The following is a 20,582-nucleotide window of genomic DNA, read 5'->3' as shown; positions in this document are numbered from 1 at the left end:
ACTGGGGGTTCAGTCTTAGCAGGACCCAGGGCTTCCCCTTCCACTGGTGCTCTTACTAGGATATTCATTGCTACCTATGGGGTCAGAGTCCAGGGTCAGTCTTTCTTTATTTTGTACGTTTGGTGTTTTGACTATTATGTGACAGGAGGTGTTTCTTTTCTGGTCCAATCTATTTGGAGTTCTGTAGGCTTCTTGTATGTCTATGGGAATCTCTTTTTTTAGGTTAGGGAAGTTTTCTTCTATGATTTTGTTGAAGATATTTACTGGTCCTTTGAGCTGGGAGTCTTCACTCTCTTCTATACCTATTATCCTTAGGTTTGATCTTCTCATTGAGTCCTGGATTTCCTGTATGTTTTGGACCAGTAGCTTTTTCCGCTTTACATTATCTTTGACAGTTGATTCAATGATTTCTATGGAATCTTCTGCTCCTGATATTCTCTCTTCCATGTCTTGTATTCTGTTGGTGAAGCTTGTATCTACAGCTCCTTGTCTCTTCTTTTGGTTTTCTATATCCAGGGTTGTTTCCATGTGTTCTTTCTTGATTGCTTCTATTTCCATTTTTAATTCCTTCAACTGTTTGATTGTGTTTTCCTGGAATTCTTTCAGGGATTTTTGCGATTCCTCTCTGTAGGCTTCTACTTGTTTATTAATGTTTTCCTGTGTTTCCCTAAGGGAGTTCTTCACATCTTTCTTGAAGTCCTCCAGCATCATGATCAAATATGATTTTGAAACTAGATCTTGCTTTTCTGGTGTGTTTGGATATTCCATGTTTGTTTTGGTGGGAGAATTGGGCTCCGATGATGCCAAGTAGTCTTGGTTTTTGTTGCTTGGGTTCCTGCGCTTGCCTCTCGCCATCAGATTATCTCTAGTGTTACTTTGTTCTGCTATTTCTGACATTGGCTAGACTGTCCTATAAACCTGTGTGTCAGGAGTGCGGTAGACCTGTTTTCCTGTTTTCTTTCAGCCAGTTATGGGAACAGAGTGTTCTGCTTTCGGGCGTGTAGTTTTTCCTCTCTACAGGTCTTCAGCTGTTCCTGTGGGCCTGTGTCTTGAGTTCACCAGGCAGCTTTCTTGCAGCAGAAAAGTTGGTCTTACCTGTGGTCCCGAGGCTCAAGTTCGCTCCTGGGGTGCTGCCCACGGGCTCTCTGCAGCGGCAGCAACCAGGAAGACTTGTGCCGCCCCTTCCGGGAGCTTCAGTGCACCAGGGTTCCAGATGGTCTTTGGCTTTTTCTTCTGGCGTCGGAGATGTGTGTGCAGAGAGCAGTCTCTTCTGGTTTCCCAGGCTTGTCTGCCTCTCTGAAGGTTTAGCTCTCCCTCCCACGGGATTTGGGTGCAGAGAACTGTTTATCAGGTCTGTTTCCTTCAGGGGCCGGCGGTGTCTCTGGCAGGGGTCCTGCCGCTCCTGGGCCCTCCCCCACGGGAGCCCAGAGGCCTTATACAGTTTCCTCTTGGGCCAGGGATGTGGGCAGGGGTGAGCAGTGTTGGTGGTCTCTTCTGCTCTGCAGCCTCAGGAGTGCCCACCTGACCAGGCGGTTGGGTCTCTCTCTCACAGGGTCTGGGAGCAGAGAGCTGCTGCGGGCCGGGATCCGAGGGTGTGGGACTTCCGGTAAACACAGAACTTGCCCGGTCCTAGAGGAATTCTGCTTCCATGTGTTCCAAGCACACCAGGCAGCTTTCTTGCAGCAGAAAAGTTGGTCTTACCTGTGGTTCCGAGGCTCAAGTTCGCTCGTGGTGTGCTGCCCACGGGCTCTCTGCAGCGGCAGCAACCAGGAAGCCACTGGTGCTCTTACTAGGATATTCATTGCTACCTATGAGGTCAGAGTCCAGGGTCAGTCCATGTATAGTCATTAGGTAGTGGCTTAGTCCCTGGAAGCTCTGGTTGCTTGGCATTGTTGTACATATGGGGGCTCGAGCCCCTTCAAGTTCTTCCAGTTCTTTCTTTGATTCCTTCAATGGGGGTCCTATTCTCAGTTCAGTGGTTTGCTGCTGGCATTCGCCTCTGTATTTGCTGTATTCTGGCTGTGTCTCTCAGGAGCAATCTACATCCGGCTCCTATCAGTCTGCACTTCTTTGCTTCATCCATCTTGTCTAACTCGGTGGCTGTATATGTATTGGCCACATGTGGGGCAGGCTCTGAATGGTTGTTCCTTCAGTCTCTGTTTTAATCTTTGCCTCTCTATTCCCTGCCGAGGGTATTCTTGTTCCCCTTTTAAAGAAGGAGTGAAGCATTCACATTTTGATCATCCATCTTGAGTTTCATTTGTTCTAGGCATCTAGGGTAATTCAAGCATTTGGGCTAATAGCCACTTATCAATGAGTGCATACCATGTATGTCTTTCTGTGATTGGGTTAGCTCACTCAGGATGATATTTTCCAGTTCCAACCATTTGCCCACGAATTTCATAAAGTCATTGTTTTTGATAGCTGAGTAATATTCCATTGTGTAGATGTACCACATTTTCTGTATCCATTCCTCTGTTGAAGGGCATCTGGGTTCTTTCCAGCTTCTGGCTATTATAAATAAGGCTGCGATGAACATAGTGGAACACATGTCTTTTTTATATGTTGGGGTATCTTTTGGGTATATGCCCAAGAGAGGTATAGCTGGATCCTCAGGCAGTTCAATGTCCAATTTTCTGAGGAACCTCCAGACTGATTTCCATAATGGTTGTACCAGTCTGCAACCCCACCAACAATGGAGGAGTGTTCCTCTTTCTCTGCATCCACGCCAGCATTTGCTGTCACCTGAGTTTTTGATCTTAGCCATTCTCACTGGTGTGAGGTGAAATATCAGGGTTGTTTTGATTTGCATTTCCCTTATGACTAAAGATGTTGAACATTTCTTTAGGTGTTTCTCAGCCATTCGGCATTCCTCAGCTGTGAATTCTTTGTTTAGCTCTGAACCCCATTTTTAATAGGGTTATTTGTCTCCCTTCGGTCTAACTTCTTGAGTTCTTTGTATATTTTGGATATAAAGCCTCTATCTGTTGTAGGATTGGTAAAGATCTTTTCCCAATCTGTTGGTTGCTGTTTTTTCCTAACCACAGTGTCCTTTGCCTTACAGAAGCTTTGCAGTTTTATGAGATCCCATTTGTCCATTCTTGATCTTAGAGCATAAGCCATTGGTGTTTTGTTCAGGAAATTTTTTCCAGTGCCCATGTGTTTCAGATGCTTCCCTAGTTTTTCTTCTATAGTTTGAGTGTGTCTAGTTTCTTGTCGAGGTCTTTGATCCACTTGGACTTAAGCTTTGTACAGGGTGATAAGCATGGATCGATCTGCATTCTTCTACATGTTGACCTCCAGTTGAAACAGCACCATTTGCTGAAAATGCTATCTTTTTTCCATTGGATGGTTTTGGCTCCTTTGTCAAATATCAAGTGACCATAGGTGTGTGGGTTCATTTCTGGGTCTTCAATTCTATTCCATTGCTCTATCTGTCTGTCTCTGTACCAATACCATGCAGTTTTTATCACTATTGCTCTGTAATACTGCTTGAGTTCAGGGATAGTGATTCCCCCTGAAGTCCTTTTATTGTTGAGGATAGTTTTAGCTATCCTGGGTTTTTGTTATTCCAGATGAATTTGCAAATTGTTCTGTCTAACTCTTTGAAGAATTGGATTGGTATTTTGATGGGGATTGCATTGAATCTGTAGATCGCTTTTGGTAGAATGGCCATTTTTACTATATTAACCCTGCCAATCCATGAGCATGGGAGATCTTTCCATCTTCTGAGGTCTTCTTCCATTTCTTTCTTCAGTGTCTTGAAGTTCTTATTGTACAAATCTTTTACTTGCTTGTTTAAAGTCACACCGAGGTACTTAATATTATTTGGGTCTATTATGAAGGGTGTCGTTTCCCTAATTTCTTTCTCGGCTTGTTTCTCTTTTGTGTAGAGGAAGGCTACTGATTTATTTGAGTTAATTTTATACCCAGCCACTTTGCTGAAGTTGTTTATCAGCTTTAGTAGTTCTCTGGTGGAACTTTTGGGATCACTTAAATATACTATCATGTCATCTGCAAATAGTGATATTTTGACTTCTTCTTTTCCGATCTGTATCCCCTTGACCTCCTTTTGTTGTCTGATTGCTCTGGCTAGAACTTCAAGAACTATGTTGAATAAGTACGGAGAGAGTGGGCAGCCTTGTCTAGTCCCTGATTTTAGTGGGATTGCTTCAAGTTTCTCTCCATTTAGTTTAATGTTAGCAACTGGTTTGCTGTATATGGCTTTTACTATGTTTAGGTATGGGCCTTGAATTCCTATTCTTTCCAGGACTTTTAACATGAATGGGTGTTGAATTTTGTCAAATGCTTTCTCAGCATCTAATGAAATGATCATGTGGTTCTGTTCTTTCAGTTTGTTTATATAATGGATCACGTTGATGGTTTTCCGTATATTAAACCATCCCTGCATGCCTGGGTTGAAGCCTACTTGATCATGGTGGATGATTGTTTTGATGTGCTTTTTGATTCTGTTTGCCAGAATTTTATTGAGTTTTTTTGCGTCGATATTCATAAGGGAAATTGGTCTGAAGTTCTCTTTCTTTGTTGGGTCTTTGTGTGGTTTAGGTATAAGAGTAATTGTGGCTTCATAGAAGGAATTCGGTAGTGCTCCATCTGTTTCAATTTTGTGGAATAGTTTGGATAATATTGGTATGAGGTCTTCTATGAAGGTCTGATAGAATTCTGCACTAAACCCGTCTGGACCTGGGCTCTTTTTGGTTGGGAGACCTTTAATGACTGCTTCTATTTCCTTAGGAGTTATGGGGTTGTTTAACTGGTTTAACTGTTCCTGATTTAACTTCGGTACCTGGTGTCTGTCTAGGAAATTGTCCATTTCCTGCAGATTTTCAAGTTTTGTTGAATATAGGCTTTTATAGTAAGATCTGATGATTTTTTTAATTTCCTCTGAATCTGTAGTTATGTCTCCGTTTTCATTTCTGATTTTGTTAATTTGGACACACTCTCTGTGTCCTCTTGTTAGTCTGGCTAAGGATCTATCTATCTTGTAGATTTTCTCAAAGAACCATCTTTTGGTTCTGTTGATTCTTTCTATGGTCCTTTTTGTTTCTACTTGGTTGATTTCAGCTCTGAGTTTGATTATTTCCTGCCTTCTACTCCTCCTGGGTGTATCTGCTTCTTTTTGTTCTAGAGATTTTAGGTGTCCTGTCAAGCTGCTGACATATGCTCTTTCCTGTTTTTTCTGCAGGCACTCAGCGCTATGAGTTTTCCTCTTAGCACAGCTTTCATTGTGTCCCATAAGATTGGGTAAGTTGTACCTTTACTTTCATTAAATTCTAAAAAGTCTTTAATTTCTTTCTTTTTTTCTTCCTTGACCAGGTTATCATTGAGTAGAGCATTGTTCAATTTCCACATATATGTGGGCATTCTTCACTTATTGTTATTTAAGACCAGTTTTAGGCCGTGGTGGTCTGATATCACGCATGGGATTATTTCTATATTTCTGTACCTGTTGAGGCCCGTTTTTTGACCAATTATATGGTCAATTTTGGAGAAAGTACCATGAGGAGCTGAGAAGAAGGTATATCCTTTTGCTTTAGGATAGAATGTTCTATAAATATCTATTAAGTCCATTTGGCTCATGACTTCTCTTAGTCTGTCTACGTCTCTGTTTAATTTCTGTTTCCATGATCTGTCCATTGATAAGAGTGGGGTGTTGAAATCTCCTACTATTATTGTGTGAGGTGCAATGTGTGTTTTGAGCTTTAGTAAGGTTTCTTTTGCGTATGTAGGTGCCCTTGTATTTGGGGCACAGATATTTAGGATTGAGAGTTCATCTTGGTGGATTTTTCCTTTGATGAATATGAAGTGTCCTTCCTTATCTTTTTTGATGACTTTTATTTGAAAATTGATTCTATTTGATATTAGAATGGCTACTCCAGCTTGCTTCTTCTGACCATTTGCTTGGAAAGTTGTTTTCCAGCCTTTCACTCTGAGGTAGTGTCTATCTTTGTCTCTAAGGTGTGTTGCCTGTAGGCAGCAGAATGCAGGGTCCTCGTTGCGTATCCAGTTTGTTAATCTATGTCTTTTTATCGGGGAGTTGAGGCCATTGATGTTGAGAGCTATTAAGTAATAGTGATTATTGCTTCCTGGTATGTTCATATTTGGATGTGAGGTCATGTTTGTGTGCTTTTCTTCTCTTTGTTTTGTTGCCAAGACGATTTGTTTCTTGCTTCTTCTAGGGTATAGCTTGCCTCCTTGTGTTGGGCTTTACCATTTATTATCCTTTGTAGTGCTGGATATGTAGAAAGTTATTGTGTAAATTTGGTTTTGTCATGGAATATCTTGGTTTCTCCATCAATGTTAATCGAGAGTTTTGCAGGATACAGTAACCTGGGCTGGTATTTGTGTTCTCTTAGGGTCTGTATGACATCAGTCCAGGATCTTCTGGCCTTCATAGTTTCTGGCGAAAAGTCTGGTGTGATTCTGATAGGTCTGACTTTATATGTTACTTGACCTTTTCCCCTTACTGCTTTTAATATTCTTTCTTTATTTTGTGCGTTTGGTGTTTTGACTATTATGTGACGGAAGGTGTTTCTTTTCTGGTCCTATCTATTTGGAGTTCTGTAGGCTTCTTGTTTGCCTATAGGTATCTCTTTTTTTAGGTTAGGGAAGTTTTCTTCCATGATTTTGTTGAAGATATTTACTGGTCCTTTGAGCTGGGAGTCTTCACTCTCTTCTATACCTATTATCCTTAGGTTTGATCTTCTCATTGAGTCCTGGATTTTCTGTATGTTTTGGACCAGTAGCTTTTTCCGCTTTACATTTTCTTTGACAGTTGAGTCAATGATTTCTATGGAATCTTCTGCTCCTGAGATTCTCTCTTCCATCTCTTGTATTCTCTTGGTGAAGCTTGTATCTACAGCTCCTTGTCTCTTCTTTTGGTTTTTTATATCCAGGGTTGTTTCATGTGTTCTTTCTTGATTGCTTCTATTTCCATTTTTAATTCTTTCAACTGTTTGATTGTGTTTTCCTGGAATTCTTTCAGGGATTTTTGTGTCTCCTCTCTATGGGCTTCTACTTGTTTATTTATGATTTCCTGGAATTCTTTCAGGGATTTTTGTGTCTCCTCTCTATGGGCTTCTACTTGTTTATTTATGTTTTCCTGGAATTCTTTCAGGTATTTTTGCGATTCCTCTCTGTAGGCTTCTACTTGTTTATTAATGTTTTCCTGTGTTTCTCTAAGGGAGTTCTTCACGTCTTTCTTGAAGTCCTCCAGCATCATGATCAAATATGATTTTGAAACTAGATCTTGCTTTTCTGGTGTGTTTGGATATTCCATGTTTGTTTTGATGGGAGAATTGGGCTCCGATGGTGCCATATAGTCTTGGTTTCTGTTTCTTGGGTTCCTGTGCTTGCCTCTCGCCATCAGATTATCTCTAGTGTTACTTTGTTCTGCTATTTTTGACAGTGGCTAGACTGTCCTATAAGCCTGTGTGTCAGGAGTGCTGTAGACCTGTTTTCCTGTTTTCTTTCAGCCTGTTATGGGGACAGAGTATTCTGCTTTCGGGCGTGTAGTTTTTCCTCTCTACTGGTCTTTAGCTGTTCCTGTGGGCCTGTTTCTTGAGTTCACCAGGCAGGTCACTTGCAGCAGAAAAGTTGGTCTTACCTGTGGTCCCAAGGCTCAAGTTTGCTCTTGGGGTGCTGCCCAGGGGCTCTCTGTGGCGGCGGCAACCAGGAAGATCTGCGCTGCCATTTCCGGGAGCTTCAGTGCACCAGGGTTCCAGATGGCATTTGGTGTTTTCCTCTGGTGTCCGAGATGTGTGCAGAGTGCAGTCTCTTCTGGTTTCTCAGGCGTGTCTGCCTCTCTGAAGGTTTAGCTCTCCCTCCCATGGGATTTGGGTGCAGAGAACTGTTTATCTGGTCTGTTCCTTTAGGTTCCGGCGGTGTCTCAGGCGCAGGGTCCTGATTCTCCTGGGCCCTCCCCCACGGGAACCCAGAGGCCTTATACAGTTTCCTCTTTGGCCAGGGATGTGGGCAGGGGTGGGCAGTTTTGGTGGTCTCTTCCGCTCTGCAGCCTTCGGAGTGCCCACCTGACCAGGTGGTGAGGTCTCTCTCCCACGGGGTCTGGGAGCAGAGAGCTGCTGCGGGCCAGTATCAGAGGGTGTGGTGACTGGATAATTTTTTAAAGCTATTGTTAATATTTTTTTCTTGTGATTTCTTTTTAAACAAATTTATTTGGTATATGAAAAAATCTACTACATTTTCTAGGTTTCTTCTCTACACTTGTATTTTGGTAAAAGAGTTTATGGTCTAAGGGAATTCCAATGAAGTCTTGATGGTATTTTAAGTTTAGAGTAATTTCATTTATAAGTTAGAATAATTTTACTTCTTCATTTCCTACCCTTCTTATTTGTTCACTTTTTAACTTGTTCTAGATAAGTCTTAAAGCACAGTAGTAAATGTAACAAGAGTAAGTAATTTTGGTTTGTCTCAGATTTGAAAGAATATGGTTTTCATTTTCCCCCATGTTGTTATGTTGGCTATGGGTTTATAGTATATAGCCTTTACTGTGTTTGTTGTGTTCCCTTTACTCTGAAATTCTTTAGACTTTTAGAAGAAAGGGATATTGAAGTTTATTCAAAGCCTTCTTTGTATCCATTGGTATGATCCTGTGATTTCTGTCCTGAAGTCTATCCATGCTTTGTGCTACATGTATTGAACTTATTTTCACTCATCGAATCAGCCTTACACATCACAAATGCACACACTTGATCACAAAATATGGTTCTTTTAGCATTGTTGAATTTTGTTTGTAAGAATTTACAATAGTTCATCTTGGTTGTCAACCTGACAAGATTTCGAATCACCTTACCTCAGAGATTAAAAACTATGAGGAACATTCCAGAGGGTTTTAACTGACTTATACTAAAGACTTATACTGAAAGACAGATCATTATCCATGATCTAAGGTCTCAAATTGGAATCTGGAGAAGGAAGATAGTAGAGAATTAGCATCCATACCATGACATAAACCAAAAAGAAACCGTTATTCCTTAAGATCCTTTTGTGAGTCAGTTTTCACAGCATTGAGTACTGCTTCCTCATCTTTAGATTAATGCTTTCACCCATCTTATCACATCTGCCTTAACTATTTCCTCACCTCCTGTGTTTTTTTTCTTCTTATTTCCTCTAAGAATGGGTCTGCCCTTTGATACTTAGACTCTTCCTATTCGTACAGTTACACAGAGACAGCTTCTAATTCAACATCGTAGCCTGGGTTTGGATTGGTTAGAGGATTTTAATTGTGATAAAGTCCAACTAGTCATTTGTTTTTAAAGAAGTTAACTAAAGAAAACATTTTATGTTGGTGTCATACTAAATATTTCAGTTCTATTCTTATCAATGAATAGAAATAAATTTCCATCTCTTGAAATTTTCTTTCAAAATCATAGTGCTTTTCTAAAATGTTAGTATTATACAAGTCTGTTCCTGACACTTTTCTTCAAGTTGTATTTCTATGATAACAAAATAAAGAGATGTGAGATAATTTTGCTTTTAGGCTTCTCCATTTTCTATTATTTCACCAATTATTATAGGTAAATTTTAATAATAAAAAGAAATTTATAAAAATTGCCTTTCATTACAAAGAAAAGAGATTAATATCTGTCTCTGATCCCTTAATTTTTTTCCAGGTTGTAATTAATTGTTTCTATATATTAAGTATTGGCTATTCCTTAACACCCACTGAAATTATTCTTAAAAAGAAAGCTATATTTGACAAAAGAATTTAAAATAAAAACAAGCCTACACATAGGCTTCTTCTAAGTTTAGATAAAATCCACAAAGACAATTAGAGCAGCTGTGTGACTATGTGGAATAGATTCAAGAGACTGTGCATTTTCTATCTGAGTGCTCAGTATTATCAATTTTTTTCATAACTAGTGAAGAATATAAATGTTGATTTTTGATGTTGATTTTTGTTCCCAAATGTTTATTTTCAAAAACCAAGAAAGGAAAACAAATCCTGAAAGCAGTATAAAAATATTATAGCTTCTATGGACCCTGGAAAATCATTCCCAAAGATAGTGCACTCTTTGAGTTTTGATTATTCAAAAGCTATTTTAATAAGGATGTTTAAATGCTTCAATCTCCCTTCTAGCCTACCACTCACCTGGAGTAGTAGAAAAGCAAGGTTAATAAGAAAGGATGGGGGTTATAGACCTGTTTAGAAATAGTACTTTGGGGTTATTCCAATCTTCATCGTCAGTATTCCTGTCCTCTAGGAAAACAGCAACAAGTCTGTTCAGCAATCGCCACTTATAAATCAGCAATGGCAGTTTGATTCACAAGTGTAGGGTGACAGGCTGTGAAAGGTACGCTGATTCCTGGTCAAGATAGGTTGAATCCCGGGGAAACCCTAAGGACAGCAGGCATATTCCCAGTCTCCCAGAAAATCAGGGCCTCTCACATAGCTGCAGCCCCCAAAGCCCCCTGTAGAGAGGTTTGAGACAGACCAGTCATGTAGGGCAATGCCCCGAGCCTGTCCTCCCCAAGTAAGGAAGTGATCACAGGTCAGGTAGGCTCAAGACAGAACAATCATAGAAGCAGAACCACGCCCCCAAATATATAGATGACATTTTCCTAAGCTCTCAGACCAAACCAATAGGAAGTACCTGATGTAAGACACTGATCCATCGAAAAACTGGTTTTAAGAATTGTGCTCCGTGCTCCACTACGTTCATCGCAGCCTTATTTATAATAGCCAGAAGCTGGAAAGAACCCAGATGCCCTTCAACAGAGGAATGGATACAGAAAATGTGGTACATCTACACAATGGAATATTACTCAGCTATCAAAAACAGTGACTTTATGAAATTCGTGGGCAAATGGTTGGAACTGGAAAATATCATCCTGAGTGAGGTAACCCAATCACAGAAAGACATACATGGTATGCACTCATTGATAAGTGGCTATTAGCCCAAATGCTTGAATTACCCTAGATGCCTAGAACAAATGAAACTCAAGACGATCAAAATATGAATGCTTCACTCCTTCTTTAAAAGGGGAACAAGAATACCCTTGTCAGGGAATAGAGAGGCAAAGATTAAAACAGACTCAGAAGGAACAACCATTCAGAGCCTGCCCCACATGTGGCCCATACATATACAGCCATCCAATTAGACAAGATGGATGAAGGGAAGAAGTGCAGGCTGACAGGAGATGATGTAGATCACTCCTGAGAGACACAGCCAGAATACAGCAAATACAGAGGCGAATTCCAGCAGCAAACCACTGAATTGAGAATAGAACCCCCGTTGAAGGAATCAGAGAAAGAACTGGAAGAGCTTGAAGGGGCTCAAGACCCCATATGTACAACAATGCCAAGCAACCAGAGCTTCCAGGGACTAAGCCACTACCTAAAGACTATACATGGACTGACCCTGGACTCTGACCTCATAGGTAGCAATGAATATCCTAGTAAGAGCACCAGTGGAAGGGGAATCCCTGGGTCCTGCCAAGACTGAACCCCCAGTGAACTAGATTGTTGGGGGGAGGGCGGCAATCGGGGAGGGTGGGGAGGGGAACACCCATAAAGGAGGGGAGGGGGAGGGATTAGGGGGATGTTTGCCCAGAAACCGGGAAAGGGAATAACACTGTAAATGTAAATAAGAAATACTCAAGTTAATAAAAAAAAAAAAAGAATCGTGCTCAGAAGGATTAAGGGTGTGCAGGAATTACTCCATCATCTGAGAGCTTCTGTCATAAAAATTGTAATATTGTTGCTTGGGGAAGAGATCTGCTCTCCTGAAATTGCCTCCAGAAGCTCCACTACACCCCTGCTGGCTAGTCAGTCTCCTGCTGGCTCAGCCCAGCCTGAGCAACTGAAGCAGCAGTGGCAAAAAGGAGAAGGACCAGTAGTGGGTGTTGGAGAAAGCTGTTCCTCCTCCCTGCCTGAGTTCTCTCCCCCTCACCCTAACCTCAGCACCTAGATAGGCCAAAGATCTCTGTGGAAAGTCCCAGGCCTGTAGCCCCACATCTGGTGCCCAAAGTGGAACTTGACCCACAACCCTGAGATCAAGAGTCTCATGCTCTACCAACACAGAAGAAACTGTGAGGCTCTGCCTGAGTCCACAGAAATGGCAAGAAGCCTCCGGAATATCATGAGAAATTCTTTGGAAAGTTACTCTATGAAGTCATAGAAAGCAAAGATCGTCAACTCGATGCAAGATGAAGCAATGCCAGAGCTGCCTCTTTGGGTTCATTTTTATATTCTTTCTAAACGTTGCACCTCATCTCACATGTCTGCTTTAGCAAAACATCCTCTCACCTGTGTCTACTTTAGCAAAACATTCTTTTGTGTGTCTGCTTCAACATTTTTTTGTGTTTGTTTTAGCAAAACGTTCTCTTAACTATGTTTGCTTCAGCAAAAATATCCTTTTACCTGTCAGCCCCATCAAAGCATTGTATGCCATAACTAAGTTTGCAAAGAAACCAGAAATTTCCACTTCATAACTCCATTAGCACACCACAGGGAATCTATGTGCCAGGTCTAGAGTAACCAATAGGGAAATAATTCCATTTTTATTGATCGAGTTTTCCAAACATTTTTTTTTAAAAAATCACTTTACATCCTGATCACTACCTCCTTCTCCCGGTCCCCCATCACACAGCCTCTCTTCCCACCCCTCATCTCATTCTCTTCTGAGAGGGAAGAGACCCCCTCTCTGCTATCCCCTTACTCTGGCACATCAAGTTTTGTAAGGCTAGGCACATCCTCTCCCACTGAGGCCAGACAAGTCAGTCCAGCCTAGGTTGGAGACAAATCTAAGTGAGCAATTGAAATATCATAATTACCTATATTTTGACAGAACTAATTTCTTCACATAGCCAATGAAACAAAGGAAGCAATTTTGAGAAACAATGACCTTAACCGATAAGGGCAACATAAATAAAAACAATTTAAAAGTAGTAACGATTTCATTATAAGGTAGAGTTTATACCGCTACCTTTCCCACACAGAGAGTGTGTGTATCTAATAGTAGTGCGTGCATGTATGTGTGTGTGTGCGTGTGCATGTGTGTGTGTGTGTGTGTGTGTGTGTGTGTGTGTGACTTGTACTAGAGCATATTTGGGCATTGAAGAGAAAGTGGGAAAGAGCCTTGAACACGTGGGCACAGAGGAAATTTTCCTGAAAAGAACACCAATGGCTTATGCTCTAAGATCAAGAATCGACAAATAGAACCTCATAAAATTGCAAAGCTTCTTTAAGGCAAAGGACAGTGTCATTAGTACAAAATGGTGACCAACACAGTGCTAAAAGATCTTTACCAATCCTACATTCAATAGAGGGCTAATGTCCAATATATATGAAGAACTCAAGAAATTAGAACCCAGAGAATCAAATAACCTTATTTTAAAAATGGGGTACAGAAATAAGCAAAGAACTCTCAACTGAAGAATATCAAAAGGCAGGGATGCACCTAAAGAAGTGTTCAACATCCTTAGTCATCTGGGAAATGCAAATCAAAGCAACTCTGAGATTTTACCTCACACCAGTCAGAATGGCTAAGATCAAAACTCAGGCAACAGCAGATGCTGATGAGGATGTGTAGAAAGAGGAACACTTCTGCATTGTTGGTGGGATTGCAAGCTGGTACAGCCACTCTTGATATCAGTCTGGAGGTTCCTCAGAAAACTGGACATAGTATTACCTGAGGACCCAGTTATACCTCTCCTGGGCATATACCCAAGATATAACAGAGGCATATTCACCAGTATGTTCATAGCAGCCTTACTTATAATAGACAGAAGCTGTAAAGAACCCAGATGCCCTTTAACAGAGTTATGGATACAGAAAATGTGGTACATTTACAGCTATTAAAAACAATGACTTCATGAAATTCATAGGCAAATGGACAGAACTAGAAAATACCATCCTAAGTGAGGGAACCCAATCACAAAAGAACATACATGGTATGCACTCACTGATAAGTGGATATTAGCCCAAAAGTTCTGAATACCCAACATATAATTTATAGACCACAAAAATCTCAAGAAGGAGGAAGACCAAAGTGTGGATGTTTCTGTCCTTCTTAGATGGGGGTACAAAAATATTTACAGGAGGAAATATGGAGACAAAATATGGAACAGAGACTGAAGGAATGGCCATCCAGAGACTGCCATACATGGGGATCCGAAAGTCACCAAACCCAGTCACTATTGGGGATGCCAAGAGGTGCATGCTGACAGGAAACTAATATAGCTGTCTCCTGAGAGACTCTACCAGAGCATGACAAATACAGAGGTAGATGCTCCCAGCGAACTAATGAACTTATAATGGGGTCTCCAATGGAGAAATTAGAGAAAGGACTGAGGTAACTGAGGGAGTTTGCAACCCCGTAGGAAGAAGAGCAATGTCAACCAACCAGATATCCCAGAATTCCCAGGGACTAAGCCACCAATCAAAGAGTACACATGGAGTGACCTATGGGTCCAGCCGCATATGTAGCAGAGGATGGCTTTGTCAGGCATCAATGGGAAGAGAGACAGTTGGTTCTGTGAAGGCTCAGTGCCCCAGTGTAGGGGAAATGGCATGGCAGGGAGACATGAGGAAGTGGGTACGTGTGGGGCACCCTAGTGGGGATAGGTGGTTTCCTGAGGGGAAACCAGGAAGGGGGATAACATTTGAAATGTAGATAAAGAAAACATATCCAATTTAAATAAGTGAAAAAAATCCTTTTAAATTTTTGATTAACAAGAAGAGTAATCTCAATTGTTAAAAAAAAATCTACAATGAACACTATACACCTTGACAGTGAGGAAATGATTATGACCTTGCCTACCCTGTGAAGTAAGTGAGAGATAAAGACTGTGAGCCTGTAAACACACAGTGCATAAAATGAGTACAAATGTGTCATTCCTCCAGCCCACCCTTGCATCATTCTCTACACATTCAAAAGGTTAGTTTTCATATGAATATTTTTATTTTATACACAAACAAAAAAATCCACATTATAATTTGCCTTCTAAAACTTTCAAACATAAATTAGAAAGGAAAACTATCTCATTTAACAGTTTAACATGACATGAAGCCAATAAATAAAAATTTTCCCCTCAAGAGGTAAACAGTGATTGCAGAAGTTACAAGTCTGTTGTCCTCTAGTCCCAACCTTTGTCTTCTCTCAGACTCATGTTTAGGTGGCTCATTTTATGAGCCCATATTAGCTCTCACACTCTGGTCTGTGTTCTATTCTTCCACCAGCTCTTCTGTGCCCTCTCAAAGATCATCAGTGTATATCTGTATACATTAAAGTCTTTTGCTATTGAAAATCATTAGAAATATTTTATTCACTTTATTTTAAAATTTTAATTAAAAAAAATTATATTATTTCCTGTTGCCTCCTTCTTCTAATGCTTCCCCTCCTCCCCTTCTTCCTTTCAAGTTCATGTCTTCTTACACTTCGATTATTCTCTCTCTCTCTCTCTCTCTCTCTCTCTCTCTCTCTCACACACACACACACACACACACACACAAACACACAAACATGCACACATACACATTTGAATAGTTATATAAATATAACTTACTGGGACTATTTAGTGTTGCTTATATGAAAACTTTTTAGAGCTTTAGGATGAGAAAGCCATTTAGAGGGCTCAGCTCTGGTCAAGACTTACTCTACCACTCTCAGTAGATTTTAATCTTAATCACCCACAGTCCTTCATCTAGAGGTGATCTCACTGTTCTCCCAACTCATGTTGGCATGTCAACTGGAATATTCATTAAGAAAGCTGGTCATATGCCTCTCCAACTTCTATTCCTCTAGTGTGAGAATTATCTAGAGCCTAAATACACATGGTTAAAAACCATGTAAATTTTTACTTTTGTTTAATATATCAACAGTTTTAAGAATGTGATACATTTTCATGGCACAATTGCCTGAGCATATTTTGCAGGCAAGGCACGTTGTAGTCAAAAGTTTTGTGATTGGGTTGATATCCATATTTCTTTTTGAGTACCTTGCAGAGTACCTTTCCCCACTAAAGACACTGGAACTTAGGGGTAAAGTCTTCATGTGTGCACCAGTTTAGCTTTTCCATGTCCAATCAGTTGTGTGGGTATTGTCCTGAGAAGTGGTGACCCACTGTCAGATTGCAGAAAACAACACTTAGCTTAACAACAGCATGGGTTGTTTGGGGAGTTCTATGTGACCCCCTTGGCCAACAACTCAACTAAATGCAGTAGTGGTACAGAATATATGGGAGTACCCATCTAATGTCTGCTTTGAATAAATGCCCAGTTCATGAGAAGGATCCATACCTGATACTGCTATAGTACCCAAGAACTAGAAAGTTCAGAGACCTAGGGTAAAACAAAATACTACTGGTCAAAAAAAAGTATTAATAAAGTGAGCCTTGATAATATTCTGATAGATTCCTAGGCTTATCATCAACAGGAAAGCTTCCTCCAGCAGCAGATAGAAACAGATGCAGAAACGCACAGCCAGACATTTCACAGAGAGTCTAAATGAGAGGTGTTCATCAAATCCTTCTCTCGGAGCTCAGTCAATTTCATAGAGATTGTAGGATCTAGAGAGGGTGCAAGATACCAGAACAATGCCTTCTGAATCAAATAAAAAAGGCACATCTGAGCTCATAGAAACCAAAACAGCAACCACAGAGCCTACATGTGTTGTTACCAGTTCCTCCAGGTATATTTTACAGCTTTCAGGGTAGTAATTTTATGGGGCTCCTGACTGGGAGAATGAATAAATATCTAACTCTTTTGCCTGATACTGGGACCCTTTTTGTCCTGCTGGGTTGCTGTGTCTAATTTTGATATGCGAATTTTTGCTTCGCCTTATTATACTTTGTCATGATTGGTTGATATTTATTAGATGCCTGTGGTTTTCTAATGAGAGGAAGAAAGGTAGTGGATACAGAGGAAAGGGGTGGGAGAGAGAGGAAGGATTGAAGAGGGGGGAAGATACTCTAACTAGGAAATATTGTATAAAGAAAGAATCTATTCTCAAAAGGGGAAAAAGTGAGAAAAATATAATATTTCTAAATACCTGTTACTCTGCACATTGTTGCCAAGTGTTTAGTTCACACTCCATATTCTTAGGAATATGCATTAGGTTCTTGCATAATGTTTCTGAGTGAGGAGATTCAAGGATGAGAGAATGAGCTATGACATATAACAAAAAATGTTGCTAAATATGCTATGCACCTGAATTTTGTAATAGTGATGTTTTGCATGTATTTTAATGATTATAACATACAGACTTTTTCTGGATATAAAGTTATAATATCTATACACATAATTAACTGACTCTTCTACATAATATTAAATATTTGGTTGCATTTTCAGCTAACCATTATTGGTGATAGAAACATTTAAATTTTGCTAATCATTACACACATGATTTCAAGACATTTATTATATTGTTATTTCACCACAAATGTGTACTGAGTCATTAATTGCACTTTAAAATATGCAATTTGATGACTGTCTAGTATCTTAGTATTTGCATGGTAATGCAATTTACTTTATTGGTCTTTCTTAGTTAAATATTTAAAGACTTTCATGACATATTCCCATGTCAGTTTTATCCTTTTGTCTATGAACATCTCAAACATTAAAACAAAAGTTTATTCCCACATGAAGATCTTACTCAAACTGAGTAGTATACATGTTTCCTACCATCTTACCTCCACTCGCTCGAACAGATAGCATAAACTATCGCAATAGTGTCAAAGATCTCTCCCGTTTACATATGTACTTTTGGTAAATTGCCCAAACAGTAGTAGTAAGTCTTTAAAAAATGGGATATTGGTTAGTATTTCTAAATGTATATGTCATAAAAGTCGTAATTTTAAAATATGTAATTTTTATATATTTCAGGAGTTCAAGCAACCAACATGGATTTCAATTTAAGAGTAGTTTGATGAAGAGCATTCTGTATCCATTAGCAATGGTTTTTCATTCCCTTCACCTCTGGGCTGTAGCAAAGCTCAATCTGTTTTCTGTTTTTATTGCCCTGTTTGTTCTGTATATTTAATGTATGTTGATACCAGAGAAAGTTCACTGTGCTAAGAAACTTAAAATCTGTACATCCTTGTCAAAGGTTTACATAAGGGTGAGTAATTGACCCAATCCTTGGATCAGAATTGTGATCTCTTGAGTAATAAATCTAATAGGACTGGTATACCTGAGGGTTATAAATCAATTTGATACGTTGTGTTAACACTAACACTTATAGTAAACACCCATGATTTGGCTCTGGTATTTGGAATTAACACAGCAACTCCCATTGAAAACCCAAGACACAAAGACTCATCCTGGATTCTTTGACTAGCAATGAGCTTTATGTACTGTTAATACATTGTTGCTGTGAAGTAAGAATTGAGCCATTTCAAAAGTAAAGAACCCTATAGTTTCCTCTCAATCTTCACTCTGTGCACTTCTTTTCAGAATTAGCCAATTGTCCTTCAGATAAAATTAGCCATGCCCTAAGCATAATAGAGTCTGGCACCTATGCTTAAATGAATTAAGGATGATTGACTTCTTTGGGTCCATGTGCTCATTTGTTCCTCTGTTCGATCTTTTTCATTTAGCACAGTGCTTCCAAGATTCATCCATATCATGTTATGTATCAATACATTATTTCTCTATTCATTGCCAAATGATATTCTACCATATGGGCATTCCACGGTTTGCTTCTGCATTTATCATTTGATGGATATTTTGGCTGTTCTACATATTGGATATTATAAAAAATAAAGCTGTGGACATTCATTTACAGGTTTTGTCTGGATGTAATTTAGGTTTTCTTTCTCATATAGGAGTAATATTTCTATATGCTGTGATCATTTTGTTTTATCTTTGATCATTGAATGTCACAGTAGTAAATCATTTCATGGTACTTTCAGAAAAGTATGAAAGTTTCAGTTTCCCCAGGCCTTCTTTGAACCCTCTTTTATGATCACCATCTTAGTAGACAAGGAAATATTGTAACTGTGATTTGCTTTTTGTTAATGACTAAGGGTATCAAGCATTTTAATGAACTTATATATATATATATATGTATATATATATGTATGTATATCTTCCTTGGAAAACTATTTGTTGAGCTCATTTAACTGATGCTAAAATATGAGTCATTTGTTGAAGGCTTGATTCTCCAAGATCACAGCACTTGGAAGAGCTTTGAGCCTTTATGAGGTAGAATACAATGGGAGGTTCAAGTATCATTTGGTGCACACATCAAAAAGGGGTTAGAAGACACACTCCTAGTTTCCTTTTTTACTTCTTCCTCACAATATAAGAACATCCTCCAATGCAGGATTCACCATGATTGACTACCTTCATCAAACACCCAAAGAAATGGGGCTGCCTGGCCTTGGACTTGGACTAGAACTTCCCAAACTGTAAAACCATACAAACTTTCCTATAATTGTAAAGATCTCATGTCAAGTATTTCATTACAGTGACATGAAAGATAAACCTTCTATAAATTGAACTAACTTTTTATGGTTGAACTATGAGTATAGTTTTTCTATTCTGGATACAAGCAATTTGTAAATACTATTTCACATTTATGTAAATTATCTTTACATACCCTTGAAAAACAAAAATTTAATTTTATGAAGTTTTTAGTTATTTTTACATGATAGCTTGTACTTTCAGTATAAAATATAAAATATTTTAGCATTCAGACACAAAAAACTAATGTAATATACAACTACATACATCCAAAAGAGAATATTTCTAATTAGTTTATTATTTTTTTCATCTTTATTAACTTGGGTATTTCTTATTTACACTTCGATTGTTAGTCCCTTTCCAGGTTTCCGGGCCAACATCCCCCTAACCCCTGCCCCTGCCCTTCTATGTGTGTGTTCCCCTCTCCATGCCCCCCCATTACCACCCTCCTCCCAACAATCTCATTCACTGGGGGTTCAGTCTTGGCATGACCAAGGGCTTCCCCTTGAACTAGTGCTCTTACTAGGCTATTCATTGCTACCTATAAGGTTGGAGTCCAGGGTCAGTCCATGTATAGTCTTTGGGTAGTGGCTTAGTGCCTGGAAGCTCTGGTTGGTTGACATTGTTGTTCATATGGGGTTTCCAGCACCTTCAAGCTCTTTCAGTCCTTTCTCTAATTGCATCAACGGGGGTCCCGTTCTCAGTTAAGTGGTTTAATGATGGCATTTGCCTATGTATTTCCAATATTCCAGCTGTGTCTCTCAGGAGAGACCTATATCCGGTTCCTGTCGGCCTGCACTTCTTTGCTTCATCCATCTTATCTAGATTGGTGGCTGAATATGTATGGGCCACATGAGGGGAAGGCTCTGAATGGGTGTTCCTTCTGCCTCTGTTCTAAACTTTGCCAACCTATTCCCTCCCAAGGTTATTCTTTTTCCCCCTTTAAAGAAGGAGTGCAGCATTTGCATTTTGGTCGTCCTTCTTGAGTTTCATGTGTTCTATGCATCTAGGGTAATTCAATTTGAGCTAGTATCCACTTATCAATGAGTGCATACCATGTGTGTTTTTCTGTAATTGGGCTCCTCACTCAGGATGATATTATCCAGTTCCATCCATTCGCCTACGAATTTCATAA

The 20,582-nt window shown here is 39.6% G+C and overlaps 1 long non-coding RNA gene across 2 annotated transcripts in view; it reads left to right on the top strand.

Moving 5' to 3' along the window:
- Window positions 1-966: 966 nt before the first annotated feature.
- The window catches only part of LOC147996274 (uncharacterized), a 114,170-nt gene continuing 94,554 nt past the window's right edge, over window positions 967-20,582 (top strand). Inside the window, exons 1-3 of one of the 2 annotated variants that reach the window (XR_015671739.1) lie at window positions 971-1,351; window positions 5,207-5,265; window positions 17,867-18,765. This is a non-coding gene — a long non-coding RNA (uncharacterized LOC147996274). Of the gene's footprint in view, window positions 1,352-5,206; window positions 5,266-17,866; window positions 18,766-20,582 lie in introns of those variants that run through there. The other variant, XR_015671737.1, reaches the window with a different exon arrangement.

The sequence above is a fragment of the Rattus norvegicus genome, chromosome 2, assembly GCF_021556685.1.
Source record: "Rattus norvegicus strain SHRSP/BbbUtx chromosome 2, alternate assembly SHRSP_T2T, whole genome shotgun sequence".
Taxonomy (NCBI): Eukaryota; Metazoa; Chordata; class Mammalia; order Rodentia; family Muridae; genus Rattus; species Rattus norvegicus.
Note: the sequence above shows the minus strand (reverse complement) of the source record. Positions and strands in the feature narration are given on the sequence as shown.